This window comes from Myotis brandtii, unplaced genomic scaffold (assembly GCF_000412655.1).
Source record: "Myotis brandtii unplaced genomic scaffold, ASM41265v1 scaffold163, whole genome shotgun sequence".
Classification (NCBI taxonomy): Eukaryota; Metazoa; Chordata; class Mammalia; order Chiroptera; family Vespertilionidae; genus Myotis; species Myotis brandtii.
In genome coordinates this window covers 1,107,375-1,126,910 of record NW_005355962.1, presented here as the reverse complement: position 1 = coordinate 1,126,910, position 19,536 = coordinate 1,107,375, and the positions used below count along the sequence as shown (strand labels likewise).

The window sequence follows — 19,536 nt, the reverse complement described above, 5'->3', positions numbered from 1 at the left end:
TGGATGTTACAGGAAATGCCTGGAAGCATAAAATTCAGCTTCTATCTTCAACGAGTGTATTTACCTTGGAGAAACACGACGTAAAGTACCTGACTGACTCTTTTTAAAAGGTGCACTCTATATCCGGCTGAGAGAGACTTCCTTCAGAGCAATCATCTGAGAGTTTTTACATTTACTCCAACATCACTTCATTACGCAAAACACTTTGGGGACTGTGCTTTCAGAATTGACTTTAGATCTTGCAATACATCTTTTCACTGTTTCCTTAGTGGCAAATATTCACCTTTGGGGGATGATTTTTGTTCGTAGACACAGCCAAAGTCATCTGGAGCCTATAAATTCTTACATTTATATGGAAGGAGGGAGGATTGTTAGTACTAGTAATAGTAGAGGTAGTAGTAGCAGCCGTCTTCCTAACAGCATTGGAAATAGTCATAGCAAAGCCCTATAGTTTTTTATTATGTGCCAGGTACTGTTCTAAGCACTTAGATAGTTGATTCCTTTAGGACAATTTATGAATTAAGCACAACTGTTATCATCATTTTATAGCTGAGGAAACTAAAGTACAGAAAGGTTAGTTAACTTACCCAGGGATACAAAGGAAGTAAGTGGGTTATTTTTATTTTTTATTAACTATTTCACTACTCCAAAGGCCTGGTGGCAGAGGGGCGGGGACTTCTTGTTTGGAATAGGATCTGGAGGCAGTTCCCCAGAAGAACACCCCCTCCTCTCAAACACCTCTTCTAAACACTTGAAACAGTGTTGGGGTAAGTGTTCAGTCTCCTTTGGTTTTAAAAGGCAAAATCTCCTCCGCATAAAAAATGTTCATCTGGTCTTAAAATATATTCTTGTTACTTTATAGTGTTAAAAGACAAACTGAAGCAAATTAAAAATGTTAAAAAGAGTTTTTTTGAGCAAAAATCGATTCAAATAGGCCCCGTCAAGCAGGAAGTGGTGAGGAGCGCTCCACTGACAGGAGCTCAGGGAGGGACCATTATAGAGACGAGACAAAGCAAAGCAAGGAAATTGTTGATTGGCTGTAGCTTCCACCCAGCTGGCTGTTTGTGACTGATTGCCCTTGGGTTTCTATTTCGTACCTTTCAGGCATTTACAGGCTAAGATTTGAGTTTGCTTCCATAGGCCACCATAGCATTAGAGCCACCTCAGTCAATGGCCTCCTGGTTTAATTAATTTAACCGTTGATGTATCTTAAACGCACAAAAATATACACAATTATGATTTAGTACATGGCTTAGAATAAATGCGGGAAGCACTTACTGCCAACAGAAAAACAAAGCTGGTCATGAGGAAAACCATAGAGGAAGAGACCTTGGCTTTGCAAAAACTTACTGCCAAGATACACATACTAAGAACAGTTGTTTTAATCTTCCAGCTTGGTTTACCTAATAAAATATTTATGATTTTTAAAATTTTATTTCTTTTATTTTTCAATTACAGTTTTAAATGTCTTTATTTACCTATAATGGTTTAGGGAAAAGAATACAAGACCAAGTCTTGAATGCCTGATATTACATAATATATACAAACTCTGTGTACAAACTCCTTTAATTCTGAAAAAGAAATTAAATTGATATATTAGACATGATAATTTTACCTCTAAGTACAGTTATTATTGAATCTATTTATTATACTCCCTTTTAGCTCTATAAGCTCAAGTCTCCAATGGCACTGTTAGGTAGGTTAACAGTTATACATTTTTAATAGCTTTGGAATAAACAAAAGTAGGCAAACATTCACCAAAAAAGTCTTTTTTAATTTGCCTATAACTGAGCAGAGAGAACACTAAATTCAAGTCCTTCTAATTAAGTTAGTGACTATTCTTCTCTTTCTCTTTCTTTTTTATTTCTGTTTGCTGTTGTTATTGTTTGCTTGCTTGCTTCTTTGTTTAACTTGTACACTAAATGTAAGGCTATGTTCATCCTCAGCCATGATGAGACAACTCAATCTAATGAAAAAAAAAAACAGAGGTCTGAAATCCAGAACTGAATTCTAGCTTGGTTCTGACGAGAATTACTGTGTAATCATCAGCAAAGTTCTTAACATCTCTCACCTTAGTTATTAATGGAAATGAAAGTCAAGGCAAATTATAGAATAATCAGAATGAGGAGGGAAAGAATATCATGGACTGAAATTATAAAAGTAGAGGAGAGACTAAATAGAAACCCAACATAAATATGGAGGAAGAAGCAAAAAGTAAAAGCAAGAAAAACTACAAAGAAATCAAAATGAAGAAAACAAGTGGGCTTACTACAGAACAGTTAAAGTTGAAGCAAGGAGGAGGAAGATCTAAAAGAGAAAGAGCGGCATGAGGTGGGGGGAGGAGGCAGAAGAGAAATGGAAGGAGGAGAAAGATAGAAAGGATGAAGAAAAGGAGAATAAAAATAAGGAGGTAGAGAAGAATGAGAAGGAGGGAGAGAAAGATGAGGAAAGAAAAGGAAAGCACGTGGCTATCCTTCAGTAGAATATAGATCAGGGGTCCTCAAACTACGGCCCGCGGGCCACGTGCAAATACAAATATTGTATTTGTTCCCGTTTTGTTTTTTTACTTCAAAATAAGATATGTGCAGTGTGCATAGGAATTTGTTCATAGTTTATTTTTAAACTATAGTCCGGCCCTCCAACGGTCTGAGGGACAGTGAACTGGCCCCCTGTTTAAAAAGTTTGAGGACCCCTGATATAGATTATAAAAATATGGCTTATACCTGCAATGAAATAGTATGCAGAGTAATAGAGATGGTGAATAACTATACATTTCCACATGTAAAGATGTCCAAAACATAGTGCCAAGGTAAAATAAAATTATAAAACAGCATGTCTATTGGGTACCTTTTTGTAAAAATAATAATTATTATCCTATATAATAAAACCCTAACATGCAAATCGACCAAAGAGTGGAACTGGTCACTATGATGCGCACTGACCACCAGGGGGCAGACACTCAATACAGGAGCTGCCCCCTGTTGGTCAATGGGCTCCCACAGGGGGAGCACTGCTCAGCCAGAAGCCGGGCTCATGGACAGTGAGAGGGCACAGGCTGGGCTGAAGGACCCCTTGCCTCCCAGTGCATGAATGTCATGCACTGGGCCTCTAGTAATTTTATAATGGTCTCAGGGACAATATATTTGGAATGAAGCATACAAAAATGCTAAGCATGGTTCTCCCTGGAAGATAGTACTATGAATAATCCTTGTTTGTGTGTGGTTTTATATTTTATGGGTGTCCTGGATTTTTTTTTTGCACTTATGATATATTATATATTATTTTAATACTCAGAACACAAAACATTAAAGCCATGGGGTAAGAATCAGCAAGAGGAAAAATGAATTTGTGATGACTCAGGAGTTATTATCAGCAACAAACAAGGTAAAGCTGGAGAAGCAGGCTGCCTGTGGGCTTGATCTGAATTGAAAAGAGGATGTATTATGTAACTTTTTTGTAGGGTTAATGGTTGCAAGTTCAGCACGATCACAATCAGACCTCATCTGCATTGGGGGGGGCAAGATGAGTCATTATTAATGAAAATGTTTTTATGGTTTATTGTCTATAAGTTTTATCAGTAAGAAGATAAAAGCAAACAAACATTACAGGTAAATATTGAATTCCCAATTCCATATTCCATGCTGAAAGAATTTTGCAGAGTAAGAGCTCTGAAAAAAAAGAGAAAAACAAGCCAAAAATGAAAGTAGCACCCACCAAAAAACACAATGAAGATGGCAAAAGGAAGTATAAATGACAACAAAAGATGAAAGTTATATGCAAAAAAAAACAACCCATAAAATGTATGCCTGTGAAGGATAACCTAATGAAACATAAGTACAAATAACATAATATCATTTTAAGAATCTGCAAATAAAGATAGATAGGTGAGATTTAAGGAAAGGAGCACTGAATGCAAGATAGCTTAATGATTAAAGGGTATGTATGTGCCTTGGTATCAAATGGGTGTGAGTTTGAGTATTGGCTCTGCTACTTAATAGTGCTGTGTCTTTCCGAAAGTTACTTGTTGTCCTAGCTAATGCACTAAGACAACAAAAGGCAATAAAAGGTATATACACATTGAGAAGGAAGAAATATAATTGCCTTTGTTGACAATGACTGCCTATGTAGAAAGTGCAAAAGAATTGACAAAGATGATCTTGGAACTAATAAGCAATTATAGCAAGGTTGTAGAATACAAAATATACAAAAGTCAATTGCTTTCCTATATTCCAACAATTAACAAGTGGAATTTGAAAATACTGTTTATATTAGCTCCCCCAAAAAACAAAATACGTAGGTGTAAATCCAACAAAATATGTACAAAATCTATATAAGGAAAAGCATAAAACGATGATAAAAGAAAAACTAAATAAATGGAGAGATATTCCATTCTTATGGATTGGAAGACTCAATATTATCAGCATGTCAGTTCCTAATTTGATCTATAATTTAGTGCAATTCCAATCAAAACCCTAGCAAGTTATTTTGTGGATATTTTGTGATTCTAAAGTGTATATGGAAAGACAAAAAATCTAGAATAGCCAACACAACATTGAGAGAAAGGAACAAAGTTGGAGAATTGACACTATCTGATGTCAACTTACTATACAGCTACAGTAATCAAGACAGTGTAGTATTGGAGAAAGAATAGACACATAGATCAATAGAACCAACTAGAGATCCAAGAAATAGACTCATATAAATATGGCTAACTGATCTTTGACAAAGAAACAAAGGCAATAGAAAAAATAGTCTTTTCAACAACCAGTGCTATAACTAGTGGACAGCTACACACACACACACACACACACACACACACACACACACACAATCTAGACACAGACCTCCACCCCAAAAATTAATTCAAAATGGATCATAGACCTAGAAGCAATGCAAAACCATAAAACTCTTGGATGATAACACAGGAGCAAACCTAGATGACCTTGGGTATGGCTACAGCTTTTTAGATACAATGCCAAAGGCACATCCATGAAATAAATAATTGATAACCTGGACTTCGTTAAAATTAAAAACTTCTGCTTTGTAAATACGGTGTCAATAGAATGAGAAGACAAGCCACAGACTGAGAGAAAATATTTGCAAAATGCACATCTGATAAAGGACTGTTAAAGAAAATATACTAAAAGCTCATAAAGCTAAACAATAAGAAAACAAACAGCCTGGTTTAAAAATGGGCCAAAGACATTAACAGTCACCCCACCAAAGATACACAGATGGCACATAAACATAAGAAAATATTCCCCACATTATATGTCATCAGGGAAATGCAAATTAAAACATGATAACACAATACACCTATTATAATGGCCAAAATCGGGAACAATGACAACATCAAATACTGGTGAGGATGTAGAGCAGTGATTCCCAAAGTGGGCGCTACCGCCCCCTGATGGGCGCTGCAGCGATCCAGGGCGGCGGTGATGGCCACAGGTGCATTTGGGGGCGATGAGTAACTGCTATTAAAATTTTAAAAAAATTAATTTCCAGGGGCTGAGTAATATTTTTTCTGGAAAGGGGGCGGTAGGCCAAATAAGTTTGGGAACCACTGATGTAGAGCAAGAGGAACTCTTATTCGTTGCTGGTGGAAATGCAAAATGGTACAGTCACTTTGGAAGACTGTCTGGCAATTTCTTACAAAACTAAATGTACTCTTGCCATATGACTCAACAATTGTGCTCTTTGGTGTTTAGTCAACGAAGTTGAAAACTTTTATGCTCATAGATATTGCAGTAGCTTTATTCTTGTTTGCCAAAACTTGGAAGCAACCAAGATGCCCTTCAGGAGGTAAGTGGGTAAATAAATTGTGGTATATTATTAATATTATATTAATGTGGTATATTATTAATATTATTAATACCCCTCCCCAAAAAAAGAGCTATCAAGCCATGAAAATGCATGGAGGAATCTTAAATGCATATTACTAAGTGAAAGAACCTAATTGGAAAAGGCAACAAACAGAGTGATTCCAACCTCAGGACATTCTGAAAAAGGCAAAACTATGGAGACAATAAAAAGAACACTGGTTGCCAAGGCTTAGGGGAGGAAAATGGATGGATAGGTAGAGCACAGAGAATTTTTAGAGTAGTGAAAATACTCTATATTATACTATAATGATGTACACATATCATTACAAATTTGTCCAAACCCATCCAATTTTCAACACGGAGTGAACTATCAACTATGGACTTGGGGTAATTATAATGTGTCACTGTAGGCTTATCAATTATAACAAATGTACTGACCTGGTAGGGAACATTGATAATGGGGGAGGCTATACCTGTGTGAGGGCAGAGGTACATGAGAAATCTTTCTTCTCAACTTTGCTATGAACCTAAAACTGCTCTTCAAAAAATTAAAGTTCTTAAAAAAAAAAGTTGCTTGGAATCTGACTTCAGATTCCTTATCTGTAGAATGGTGAAAATAATACTACCAACTTCATAGAATTGCTGTGATGATTAAATGAGATGTTTATAAACCGCTAAGAGCTCCATGAATAATTATGTATCATATAGCTCATTTTATCTAACAAAGTGCAGATGAACACAGGATTATTATAAGGAAGAAAAACAAAACAAAACTGCCTAAGAGAAAAATGTGCAAAGCAAAACATTTCTCATGTATGATCCTTGAATATATTCAAGAGCATACTGATCAAGATTATTGGAGAAAAATGGAGAAAATTAAATCTACGGCAAAAAAAAAAAGAGCTTTAGGAAAATAAGAGGGTGCAAAGACTTGTTAAAAAGAAAAAGACAATTTTTAACTAGGTCTCTTGATCTTGAGTATAAATCTATTCTTAAAGAAAGCTATTGATTTTCAACTACTGAAGTTCAAGGTGTGTGAAAGAGTCAAGCAATTAATTAGCCAGCAAGTAAAAAGTATGAAATCTGAGTTAATAGGTTTATATGAATTATATAGCTGACTGGGTATAGGAAGAATAAAAATCGTAAAGATGTTAAGTAATGTCGTGCATCCTCAGCACTTCACAGTTTACAAAGCACTTCCACATGTTAGTGTCTTCATTTTCTTTTGACTTTTACAACATACTCCTAGTAAAACAGAACAGATACTGGTGTTCTAATTTTAGAGATGAGAAAGATGACAACCCTAGAATAGAAATGATTTGCTCAAAGTCACACAGAAGGTGTTGGGATTAGGCTACTCCATTATTGACTGAGCACCTATTTTACAGCAGGCAGGAACTGTGGGAAGAACTGAGGACAGAAATATAAATTCTCAGTCCAGAAAGGAACATCCAGGACTCAGATGTCAAACCTGTGATAAGCAGCTTTCATCTGCCCTTCCAGCGTGACTCCCCTCCTCCCGCCCTGCTCTCTGTCCTGAGACCGTCCCGAATGGGCCACCGCTACAGGCTCCTTGTCCTCTGGTTTCCATTTGAGATTGACCACTGGGGAGCCCTAGCGGGAGTTCAGCGGTAGAAAGGAGGGAGAAATCATGGTATGTATTCTCCTGATACCCCTTTGTATGGTCACCTCAGCTGTCCATGACCCTCAATTAAAGGCCATGGCTCTTTTCAAGATAATTTTCTTCCCAGTTTCTAGTAAATGCTCCTTCTGTTCCACCCTTTGGGTCCAGGCATGGTCACTAATTTTCCATTACTGGTCCCTGGTTTATGCATTACCCCTGGGTCCTCTAACACCCCACTCACACCCATAAATAAGCCTTCCTGAAATTATTCTAATTTAAGAGTCTCATCTGTTCCCTATCAGGATGCTCACAGATATAATCATTGGTGTGGAAATGGCCATAACGAACAGATTCCCCCCTCCCCCACAAAAAAAAAACCACATGGTATTTAATTGAGTTTTTCATGTATTCAATCAAAGTAGAGAGAAATAGGACATTGATTACCCATAGGTAGGCTGAATTTTTCAGTGAAGTTCAGAATTTTAAAGGGCTCTGCAAGGTGTAGGCTGCATCACAAGCTTTTCTCCTCTTGGTCTTTATGGCCCAGCAGACCCAGTAGAAGTGGAAGGATCTGTGGCTGAAAGGAGTGTTCTTGCAAGCCTCTAACAGAGACTCACAGCGCAGGTCCCTCTCACATTAGGCTAAAGCCATGTTCTCTTTTGCTATTACTGGTAACTGATATTTTTCTAGAAAGCGGTCCCTCGCTTGTTTCTGGGACCTTGTAGAGACTTCCCTTGTGTCCATGAGACATTAAGTGGCCATGAGATCATGTTCAACACACACTAGATGGTATCGGATCCAGCAAGCCATAAACCAACCGTTCACATCCGCATTCCATTATTAAATTGTGTACAAGATTAGGGCCACACCAGTCTTAAAGACTCAAACTGCAATGGCAGGTGATTCAGACTCTCATGATACCTAAACTTAATGCTTGACCTCTTGCCCTGAAAACAACAAGGCTTCGTGAGGGTTCCCTACAGCCATTTATCTGTGGGTGGATCTGTAACTGTGCCAGCACCAGCCAGCTATACAATCTCACTCACGCTGAACTTAAAATATATTGATAAAGAGAAAGCCATTAACAGGAAAATAATAACTTCCAGTCACCTTGAAAATTGTTTCATTTCCCTCCATCCTTTCTGTGGATTATAAGTAAATTGTTTTGTTCTTTAGGAGTTGAAATAATTGCCTTTCATTTTCAGTTTAGGAGCATTATCATTTTACTGCCTTGATAAAAAAAAAATAATTTAGGAGAAATCTGAAGGGTTTCAAGAAATATGCTACTATTCCATCAATGGAATTTAAAGTATATACTAATTAAGCATTTGTAGTCATCTCAATGGACTATTTATATCACTCCAAAAGATTGCCTATTGTCACTTCAGATGAGGAGAGCATTAATGTTTGGTACATTTGGGAAGTAAGGTATCATTTCTTATGAGAAGCCTGCATAATGTTCTCTCCAACCCATACAACTCTCATTGTTAATGAAGTCTTAAAGGAAGTCAGGAGACACAGAAAATTGGTTAAGTTTTTAAGGTAAATTACAGAAATTTTTGGCTAGGCTCCTGGAAAGTAGTGTTGTCCCCAAATACAGGAATATCTACCTTGCTCGGCATGAAGGCTTCCAGAATGATTCAGAGGAGGAAACAGGAGTAGGGCAGGGTGTGAAAGAGGACCCAGGCAGCAGCTGCCTGTTGTGTACTTACCATTTGACAAGAACTATAGAAGCTCCCACCCAATGCCCTACAAACAATTGGTTAACTAGCCTTGCAAGAGATAAGGGAGGGAGTGCTCTCTGGTTGGCAGAGAAGATCTAGAAATACAAGTCTCTTAGGGAAAGAAATCTGGGAAAAGTGCTAAAAGCAAGGAATGATAGATGACAAGAGGGATGAGATAGAGTGTTAACTGCAGTCATGGTGACAGAACAGGCAATTAGGATCATAGTGGGATGTTAAGAAATAGGCAGTCTGCCAGCAGAGAAGAAAATGAACAGCAGAGAGTTAGAAATTAAAAAGCTCTTCTCTGTAAGAGGGCACTCTGGTCTATATTTTAATGGTTGAGAAAAGCAGAGGCCATCTCTGCTTTGTATGTGGAGGGCTGGGGTGGACGTTCATAGGGGATAAGGGCACCAGGACCTCACTGCCTCTTAAAGATGTCACTGTGATGCTCTGGAGACTTGGTGACCAGCTTGAGAAAAGAAGTTCTATAGTGAGGAACTGAGTGTCAGAGATATAAGGTACACTCATTGAGCAAAGAGCAGTAATAATGATAATATTAGGAGTACAACTCATTAGTTGTACAAGTCATTTTATCTTCACAACAACCGATGTGGTTATTATCCCCATTTTACAGATGAGGTAGAAAGAGTTTCAGTAACTTGCCCAAAGTCATACCTCTAGAAAACAGCAGAACCAGGATTTGAACCTGTATGCAAATAAATAAATAAATAAATAATAAAAAATAAAAATATGCCTGTGATCTCTAGAAGATGTGGAATTTAATTTTCTTTCTTCTCACTCCTGTTCACCCAGTGTCTAGCATTGCAGACCCTCTGAAGATTTGGTGTCTGAATAAATGAATGTATAGTAAGAGTAAAAGTACATTTTTCTCTCATGACAGGTTCACAGATTATTGCCACGTGAAGCATCTATTCTAATCTTTTCGAAGAGCATTTACACGCAATATAAGAGGGGTGAGCATAGAAAGGTGATCATTAATCAATTCCAAATCGGTTGCTCTACATTAAAAACACCCCAAAAGGACTGAAGTGTTTTTGTTGTTCTTTGTTTTCTTGACAATTCTTTGTGACTAAAAGTTGTGGAGCCAAATCAAAAGTTCCTGAAACACAAGAAATTTTTTTTTTTAATTTCAGCCCAGAGCTTAACATTAGTAGGTGGTTCAATAAAAAAAAATGTATAATAAGTAATGAGATGAGGAGCTTTTTTTGTTGAACTGAATGGAAAAATGGAATGCCAAAATAGCATGTTGGTCAACAGACCTCAGGATGCATCCACCCCAGAGAAGATTTTTGTCAGCAGCCATCTTGCATCTAACTTTATGAGGTTGACACATTTTTCAGAAGATTGTTGGAGGAAGAGGGCATAAACATAAGAATAGAAGCAACAAAGGCAATGGGAGTGCTTACTGTTTGCAAAGTATTCTCCTAAATGCCATGAGATGAGTACTTCCAATGTCAGAATCACAGATGAAGTAATGAGGACACCAGGGGTAAGGACTTGACCAAAACCATAGCTAGAAATGGGAAAGCCAGAACTTGAACCCAGACAATGTGTCCCCTAAGCCCCAGACAATGTGCAACAATAAAAAGCAGAGAGACTGCACAAAAGAACTGAGTGTTTTAGGTAAGAAATTCTGAGTTCAGACGTTTATTGCTATAATAATGGATTATTTTATTGCTGTTTCCAGCCTCCATCCTGGAAGGCGCCAGTGATTGAAGCACCCCCGTTTTGAGTAGAATATGCTAAGTTGATATTCTGAGGTTTGCCAAAAGCAGGAAATCTTACCCTTGGTGACAGCATTGGGACCTGGAGAATATAATGCCAAATGAAATAAGCCGTCAGAGAGAGACAAGTACCATATGATTTCACTTATGTGAAAACTAATGAACAACATGAACTAACAAGCAAAACAGAAACAGACTCATAAAGGCAGAAAACAAACTGACAGCTCTCAGAGGGGAGTGGGTTAGGGGCTCAGTGAAAAAGCTGAAAGGCTTAAGAAAAAATAAATAAAACCGCACACATACAAACTCATAGACACAGACATCAGTATGGTGATTACCAGAGGGAAAAGGAGGTGGAGAGAGGTAGAAGACGGTAAGGGGGGCGGCAGGGGGGGCGTAAATGGTGATGGAAGGAGACTTGACTCAGGGTGGTGAACACATAATTCAATATACAGATGATGTTTTATAGAATTGTACACCTGAAACCTATATAACTTTATTAACCAATGTTACCCCCAATAAATTAAATTTAAAAATAAATTAATACCTCCAACTATTGAGGAGGGAAAAAACACCATTTTGGGGCTTTCAGATCTATTCCATATAACCTGTTGTTTACAGACCACAGTATGGATAGAAAAATGAAGTTGCTTTCTTGACTGTCCCTTCCTGAGTTTGTTACATTGAAGAAAATGTAACCTTAGAACCAGAGACTTCCTTGAGATTATCGATACTATTTAAATGTTAGAACACAGCAACACTACCTTTGAAGAAAGAGTTCTATCTACAATTTCTTCCAATGTCACTTTATACCAGCAGCCATTATGCTCAATCTATGCTGACCTTCTTCTACTCTAAAACCCACCGTACGCTTTCTCTCCCTCGAGACTGCACCTGCTCTTTCCTCCGCGGTGACCTTCTTCTTTCTCCCTGCTCTTTGCATGGATAGCTGCTTCTTGTCGTTCAGATTTTATCTTAGAATGTGTCCCTGACCACCCAAACTAACGGAGCCACCCAGACATCATCACATCACATTTTCATTCCCTGCACAGCCATGTGTAACCCTATAATGTTGAACTGTGTGTCCCACTGGAATGAAAAAAAGTTCCAGAGAGCAGAAACATCTTCTGTCTAATTTGCCACCATATCTCCAGGGTATAGAACAGGATACATGACAAGTGAATGAATGACAGGATGAATAACTGCCTACCACCCTCCTGCCCTTTAATATAGCTTCACTGATCGGACCCATAGACCAGGATGTCATTCAGAACGTGAAATGTTACCACAAATGAAGGCTCGATTTAAGATTGCCATTACTGTTTTACTATAAAAGTTGCATGACTTTGAAATGTTGGTCAAAGTCACAAAAGCTACAAAAAACCCCAAAGATAATGTAAAGTGTTTCTGCAAAAGTGGTGCCTCCCCAGGGAAGAATTTTTGCAATTTTACTTTCCAAATGTAGAACAACCTCTAGATTTGGGTGCTTGTTTTGCAGCCTAGAAAACAATGCTCTCTCGCTTCCGTTTTTCCAACATGTATTTCATAACCTAGTAATAAAAGCAGGCGAATTAGAAAGCATCAGACCCGAGATCTGCATGGTTTATTGAATCTTTATTGGTGCCTTCTCAGCTATTGATTTTTTTTTACTTTAATCCACCTTTACTGCGTTGCTATAAAGGTTTAATAAATTCATGTTCATTAAACAACTTGATATTACTAAATAGAAATTCCATAAAATGAAATTTGTTCTTTTTTTAACTTTTAATGCTCTGATAGCTGATAACAGAGAAAAAGTACAATAATAATATCCCACCACTTTAAAAATAATTGGGCTCACACATTGGGCTCTCTCCTCTCTGGTAAGAATTCAAAACTTACAATACATTTGAATAAATCGGGCCACTGATTAACATGGTGAACAAAGTTAAGACAGGAAAAATTCACCAGTTAATTAAAATAAATGAGGTGTCATCAACTTAATTAGGTTGAGATCCTCAGAAAGGGTCTGAAATCCCCGATCTAGCGAGGAGGCATATAGTAAAATCCAATTTCACCACCCAATGACCTGACTCTGACCTGATGGTACATTTATTAAGGGTGAGCACTTAATTTGGCCTTCAAACACCTTCAACTACTTTTTTTATTCCCTAAGATTATCAGTAAAGTGTTAATAACTATAAAAGTGATATTTTTTATCTGGACATTTGCCTCAGACATAAAACTGAATAGACATGAATATAGAGACAGTTGAATAGCTATAGGTGTGTGTGTGTGTGTGTGTGTGTGTGTGTGTGTGTGTGAATCAGTTGAAACTCTACTACATAGTACAGTAATGTGAAACTCAAAAAAACATTTTGGCAAGACCACACTTCATTTGCCAGATGCTTTAGCTTTGTGATCTTTCTTAGTTTGAAATTTATAGAATAAATAGAACACGGAATAATGGAATAAATTATAAATTCTGCCTCCTCCGGGGCTTCTCTTGGGGACATACGATTCATTTACTATAATAAAACACTTCATCCTTTGGCCAATGTTCCATCATGCAATACGCTGAGTAAAAGTTACTCACCAGGTCTCGATCCAGTATCCCCAAACTGCAAAATGTAGCATGTAAAAAATATAGCACCATATAAATACTTTGAAATGAGCAAATGACAGAAATCAAAATAAAAAGGCTTATTTTGGCAAGTTCAATCTTTATGACATAGACATTCTTTACAAAGCAACCATAAGGGGAAAACTTTGCAAAAACTGGTGTTAAAGACACATCAACAATAGAAAATGTATTTAAACTTCACTATTGCTTATGCTGATTTACAACTGGGCTTTCTACACAATAGAGTTAAACAACTCTTTCTGATGCCCTGAATAATGGCCGCCATCTTGGCTGACAGTTAATTTGCATAAGGATATGCTGATTAGCCAATGGGAAGGGTAGCGGTCGTACGCTAATTACCATGTTTCTCTTTTATTAGTATAGATAGAACACGGAATAATGGAATAAATTATAAATTCTGCCTCCTCCGGGGCTTCTCTTGGGGACATACGATTCATTTACTATAATAAAACACTTCATCCTTTGGCCAATGTTCCATCATGCAATACGCTGAGTAAAAGTTACTCACCAGGTCTCGATCCAGTATCCCCAAACTGCAAAATGTAGCATGTAAAAAATATAGCACCATATAAATACTTTGAAATGAGCAAATGACAGAAATCAAAATAAAAAGGCTTATTTTGGCAAGTTCAATCTTTATGACATAGACATTCTTTACAAAGCAACCATAAGGGGAAAACTTTGCAAAAACTGGTGTTAAAGACACATCAACAATAGAAAATGTATTTAAACTTCACTATTGCTTATGCTGATTTACAACTGGGCTTTCTACACAATAGAGTTAAACAACTCTTTCTGATGCCCTGAATAATTTTCTTGAACCTCATACATTTTTCCTCATTTATCAAAGAAAAATATGTAGGCATTCATTATCCTTTTCTTCCCCATCAATCAGCAAGCACGACAGAGCAACACAGAAATTCTTCATTATATTAATGGGGGGAAATTAACTTGACATCAAACCTAATTGAGTAAAATCTCACTAATTCTTCTAAATAGAGATAAGTCCTGCTTGATTAGTGAAAGCAATTTAGCATAGAACATGTTTAGATAAATACACTGTTATTGCTTTTCAGAACTCCCACTAACAAAGGGCTCCCACAGCCAGCTCAGGGTATGGTAAAAGTCCTTAAGAAAACCTGCCACATTCCATAGGTACAATGAATGCAGCATATCAATTATCTAATAGCAACTTGGTATTTCTTTAGAAGACTTTAAAACTTTAGGCATCTCTTACAACAATTTGCTTCAAAAGCAAATTTTATAGATGCTACCAAGATACTCTATGGCCTCTAAGCAAAATATAAAAAAATAGTAATTTATCAGTTATGACTGATTAGTAGAGTCAAAATTAACAAGGTCTCATTATGTAGGCAATCCTCAACTCAGTACAAATTATATTTCAAAAATTCATCTGTAATGTAATTGTTAGAAATCAGAACTGATTAGAGCAATGTTCCCATTAGGGAGCAAGTGTTATGTACAGGAAGGAACATGGGCTTGGAACTCAAGACCCCAGAAGGGATCTCATCATAGCTTTGCCATTTATTATCTGTGTGAACTCGAGTGAGTTGCTCAACTTAATGGAGTTGTAATTTACTCATCTGTAAATAGATTTAATGCCTACGCCACGGGCTGTTGCAGGAATTACACATAATAATGGTGGTAAGTCACCTATTGCAGTGCTCTCTACTCTTACCCCTGGGCATTTATTTTCTTTCTTCAGGATGCTCTCTACGTCAGAGAGCATTAGCTGGGAGGCTGCAGAGGTGCTTCAGTGGGTTCATGAATCCCTTTAAATTGTAGGCAAAAATGGTGGGCCTGTATATTCTGTTGCCAAAGCCAATGAGCGTCATCAAACAACTTCCTAAGCAGAGTGTTGAAGAACCAGTGCTCTACAGGGAAACGTCCCCAAATTTTTCAAAATTAGAAAAGGCCCAATGTTTAAAAATAATAATCGGAAATATCCTCTGCACCTACTCACCATTCATCCAGTCCTGCTTACCCAGCAATCCTTCAAGATGGGTACAGGTGTCATCTTCCCAGGAGAGCATCCATGTCCATTTCACCTACATCTCTTCCAACCCTAGAGTGTGCCACATCTTTCTCAACCCAGCAACTGTGCCTACCTCTACTATAGGTCTTCTTCACACGAACTATATATACTACTTTTACCTTTCTGTAAGTGCCCTTAAGGACTACCAAGTACTTAGTAGATGCCTGTCAAGTAGGTAAGAATTTTTTTCTCACAAAAAAATCTATTTATATTTGGATTTCATTCAAAGTTGCCATAAGAATTGATGAGAAGCATACAAATCAGGAAGCAACTTAGCTTTATTTTTTAAAAAAAAACTTTGAGTGGATTGATCTAAGTTTAAATAAATCCTAACCGCTCACTTTTCTCATCTGTGAAATGGAGATAATCACACCTATAATCAAGGTTGAACATGAATAATATTGAAAAGGACTGAGTATATTCCCTGCACATGACAGGTACCATCACCATCACACCACCAACTACCACCATGACTATCATTGCTCTTAATTATTCAGAAGTGACAGGTAATAGAAATCTGACATGCATATTAATGGGTTCCTGTACCTGGCACTGAGTATGGTTCAGAGACCAGAGAAAAGAAAATCTGTGCATAGACAGCCTTCCCGGAGGTACAGCACGAAATTATGTTTCTGGAAGTTTGTACACAGGAGCCGGCTCCTTCCATATATGACCGCCTGGCTCCCTGAACCCTCCCAGGTTTGCAGGCAGGGTGTTCTCCCTGTCTGCAGTAGTGTGGGACTCTGCCCAGGTGGAGCATTGCTCTCTGTGCCTCACATCTGTGCAGAGCAGTGCTCAACTCCATGGGATCCAGGCTGCTAAGGTCAACCTTTCCACCCTGAAAGTACAGACCTGGGCTTAGGGCTGAGAAATCTGCCTTTCTAATAAGCTGATCTATCATTCTCATGCATTCCTCTGTGGGGGGCAATGCGAACAAAGACATCCAGCCAAGGAGAGTCCTCTCTATACTGGGCTCCTCGGGTGTCTTCTATTCACAGCTCGAAACATGGCACCACCCCATTGCACCCCGTTCCCTGGTCATTTTCTTCGCCTTTCCTCTCTAATGCTATCATTGCTCTTAATTATTCAGAAGTGGCAGGTAATAGAAATCTGACATGCATATTAATGGGTTCCTGTACCTGGCACTGAGTATGGTTCAGAGACCAGAGAAAAGAAAATCTGTGCATAGACAGCCTTCCCGGAGGTACAGCACGAAATTATGTTTCTGGAAGTTTGTACACAGGAGCCGGCTCCTTCCATATATGACCGCCTGGCTCCCTGAACCCTCCCAGGTTTGCAGGCAGGGTGTTCTCCCTGTCTGCAGTAGTGTGGGACTCTGCCCAGGTGGAGTATTGCTCTCTGTGCCTCACATCTGTGCAGAGCAGTGCTCAACTCCATGGGATCCAGGCTGCTAAGGTCAACCTTTCCACCCTGAAAGTACAGACCTGGGCTTAGGGCTGAGAAATCTGCCTTTCTAATAAGCTGATCTATCATTCTCATGCATTCCTCTGTGGGGGGCAATGCGAACAAAGACATCCAACCAAGGAGAGTCCTCTCTATACTGGGCTCCTCGGGTATCTTCTATTCACAGCTCGAAACATGGCACCACCCCATCGCACCCCGTTCCCTGGTCATTTTCTTCGACTTTTCCTCTCTAATGCTCCCGAAGATGGCATTGCATGGGACTTGGTCTCCAAAAATCTCTTCTAATGAACCCTGACACTGGGAAATTTGTTCTGAAGGGAAAGCAAAACAATATAAAAATTCAATCCAACTGCCTTCATATCCTGTATTCAAACTTGCTCTTTGGTTTTGTTCTCTGCAGGCTGCCATGAAAGCCCTGTTCTCATTTAGTCTGGAAACCTTCATCAATATAACTCTTGACTGTAAATTGCTACTACGCTGAAGTAATCCATCTATTTTTTTAATATATCATTATTGTTTAAAGTATTACAGATGCCCCTCCCCCCCCCATTGACCCCTCTCTTCCTCAGTCCTTCCCCTCCCCAAGCCTTGCACTATTGTCTGTGTGATCCATCTATTTTTGAATCTTCAAAATATTCCCCACCATATCTTCATAGAAAACCCACTGCATAAAATGCTTCCCTCCTTCTAGTTGGCATGTGCTTATAAACCTGACATATAATCCCACAGCATGGTATTAGCCTCCCACTCTTGCATGAGCTCCTCAATGTGCTGCCATTGAAATAAGGAACTTGTGGCTTTGTGTCCAAACACAGTGTTGGCCACTGTTACTCTCACTTGATCCCTACTGCTTCTCAGTACCATGGTGATGCTCGGTAGTGTGGTGGTAGTAGGAATAAGATTTAATTTACTATTTACTGCATACCTATGCCTGTTCATTACTTTTGAAAGATGTTATTTAATCCTAGTAATAATCCTGACTGCTATACATTTTTGCCAATTTACAAATACAAAAAATAATTAGTTTTAGGAAAGTGAAGTCACCTGATTAGTCGTCAGAGTCAGAATTTAAACTAAGACCTATGACTCAAGTTCTTTTGACAAAGCAAAGTTGCTCTAATTTTCATGTTACTAACCAATTAGCACACCTAATAAATAACACTGTCGTTCAGAAATGATGCGATTTTTGGTGAGAAAATGTACTTATTTATTTCGCCTTTCACCCTGCTCTAAGACTCCCAATTCTAAAAGTAGACAAATTAACTCTGTATAGATTATCCATACTTGGTAATAGTATAGAACAAATTTCCAATAAAATTTAAAACTGAGAAAAACACTTAGTAAATTCTGAATAATGATGGAACTTTCTTAATCTAATTAAGGGTATTATTTTTTTTAAGGAAGACGGTTGAAGCAAGCAACCTACTGAACTTAGAAGCATTCCCATCAAAGTCAGAAATAAGACACATTAACAGCTATCACTACTTCTACTCAGCATTATCTCATGAGTCCTTGTCAATTTAATGAGACAGGAGAAATAAGAGTTATAGCAATTGGAGAAGGAGAAGAAATGTGTTTATTTGTCCTTTGGTGTCTATATAGAAAATCCAAATAGCAAATAGAACACAAGAAATAGTAGGAGAGTTTGGCAATACCACAGGATACAAAATCATTATACTAAAATGTGTGTACTCCTACATATCAGTAATAACTAATTAGAAAATGTAATAGAAAAAAATATATCATTTAGAATACCTGCAAAGCTACAAAGTAATTAGGAATAAATCCAACAGAACAATTTCCATGGAAAATTACAAAACAAAGAAAATCTAAAATATTATAAACATGCCAGTTGTCTCTCAATTGATCTGTAAATTCAATATAATTTCAATAAAGTCCCCAAAATTATATAGATATGAAAAAACAAAGACAATTTTTCAATTAAAAAAAAAACAATGTTAGGAACCTAGTCTTAGGAGCTCAAGGCTAGCTAAAAGGATAATGAAGGCAGTGTTTAGAACAAGAATGGTTGTGGTATAGGGCAAGAAGAAAATAAAAAGCCCCCATGCAGCCCTAGCCAGTTTGGCTCAGTGGATAGAGCATCAGCCTGCAGACTGAAGGGCCCTGGATTTGATTCTGGTCAAGGGAACATGCCTCAGTTGTGGCTCAATTCCCAGTAGGGGGCACGCAGGAGGCAGCCAACCAATGATTCTCTGTCATCATTGATGTTTCTATCTCTCTCTCTCTACCTCTCCCTCTCTGAAATCAATAAAAATATATATATTTTTTAAAAGTCCTAATGTAGACACATTGATATATAGAAACTTGATATATGGCCTATCTAATGAAAGAAACTAGGATAACTGCTTATCTATACAGAAAAAAAACCCAACCCTGGATCTTTTTCTTATATTGTATCCTATATAATAAAAGCCTAATATGCAAATTGTCCACTCAGGTGGTTGTTCCATCAAGAGTTCGACCGGGAGTTTGACCACTCACTATGAGGTGCAC

General features: G+C 37.9%; 1 protein-coding gene across 1 annotated transcript in view; it reads right to left on the bottom strand.

Moving 5' to 3' along the window:
• The window catches only part of SLC39A8 (solute carrier family 39 (zinc transporter), member 8), a 75,229-nt gene that overhangs the window by 5,312 nt on the left and 50,381 nt on the right, over positions 1-19,536 (bottom strand). The window lies entirely within an intron of this gene.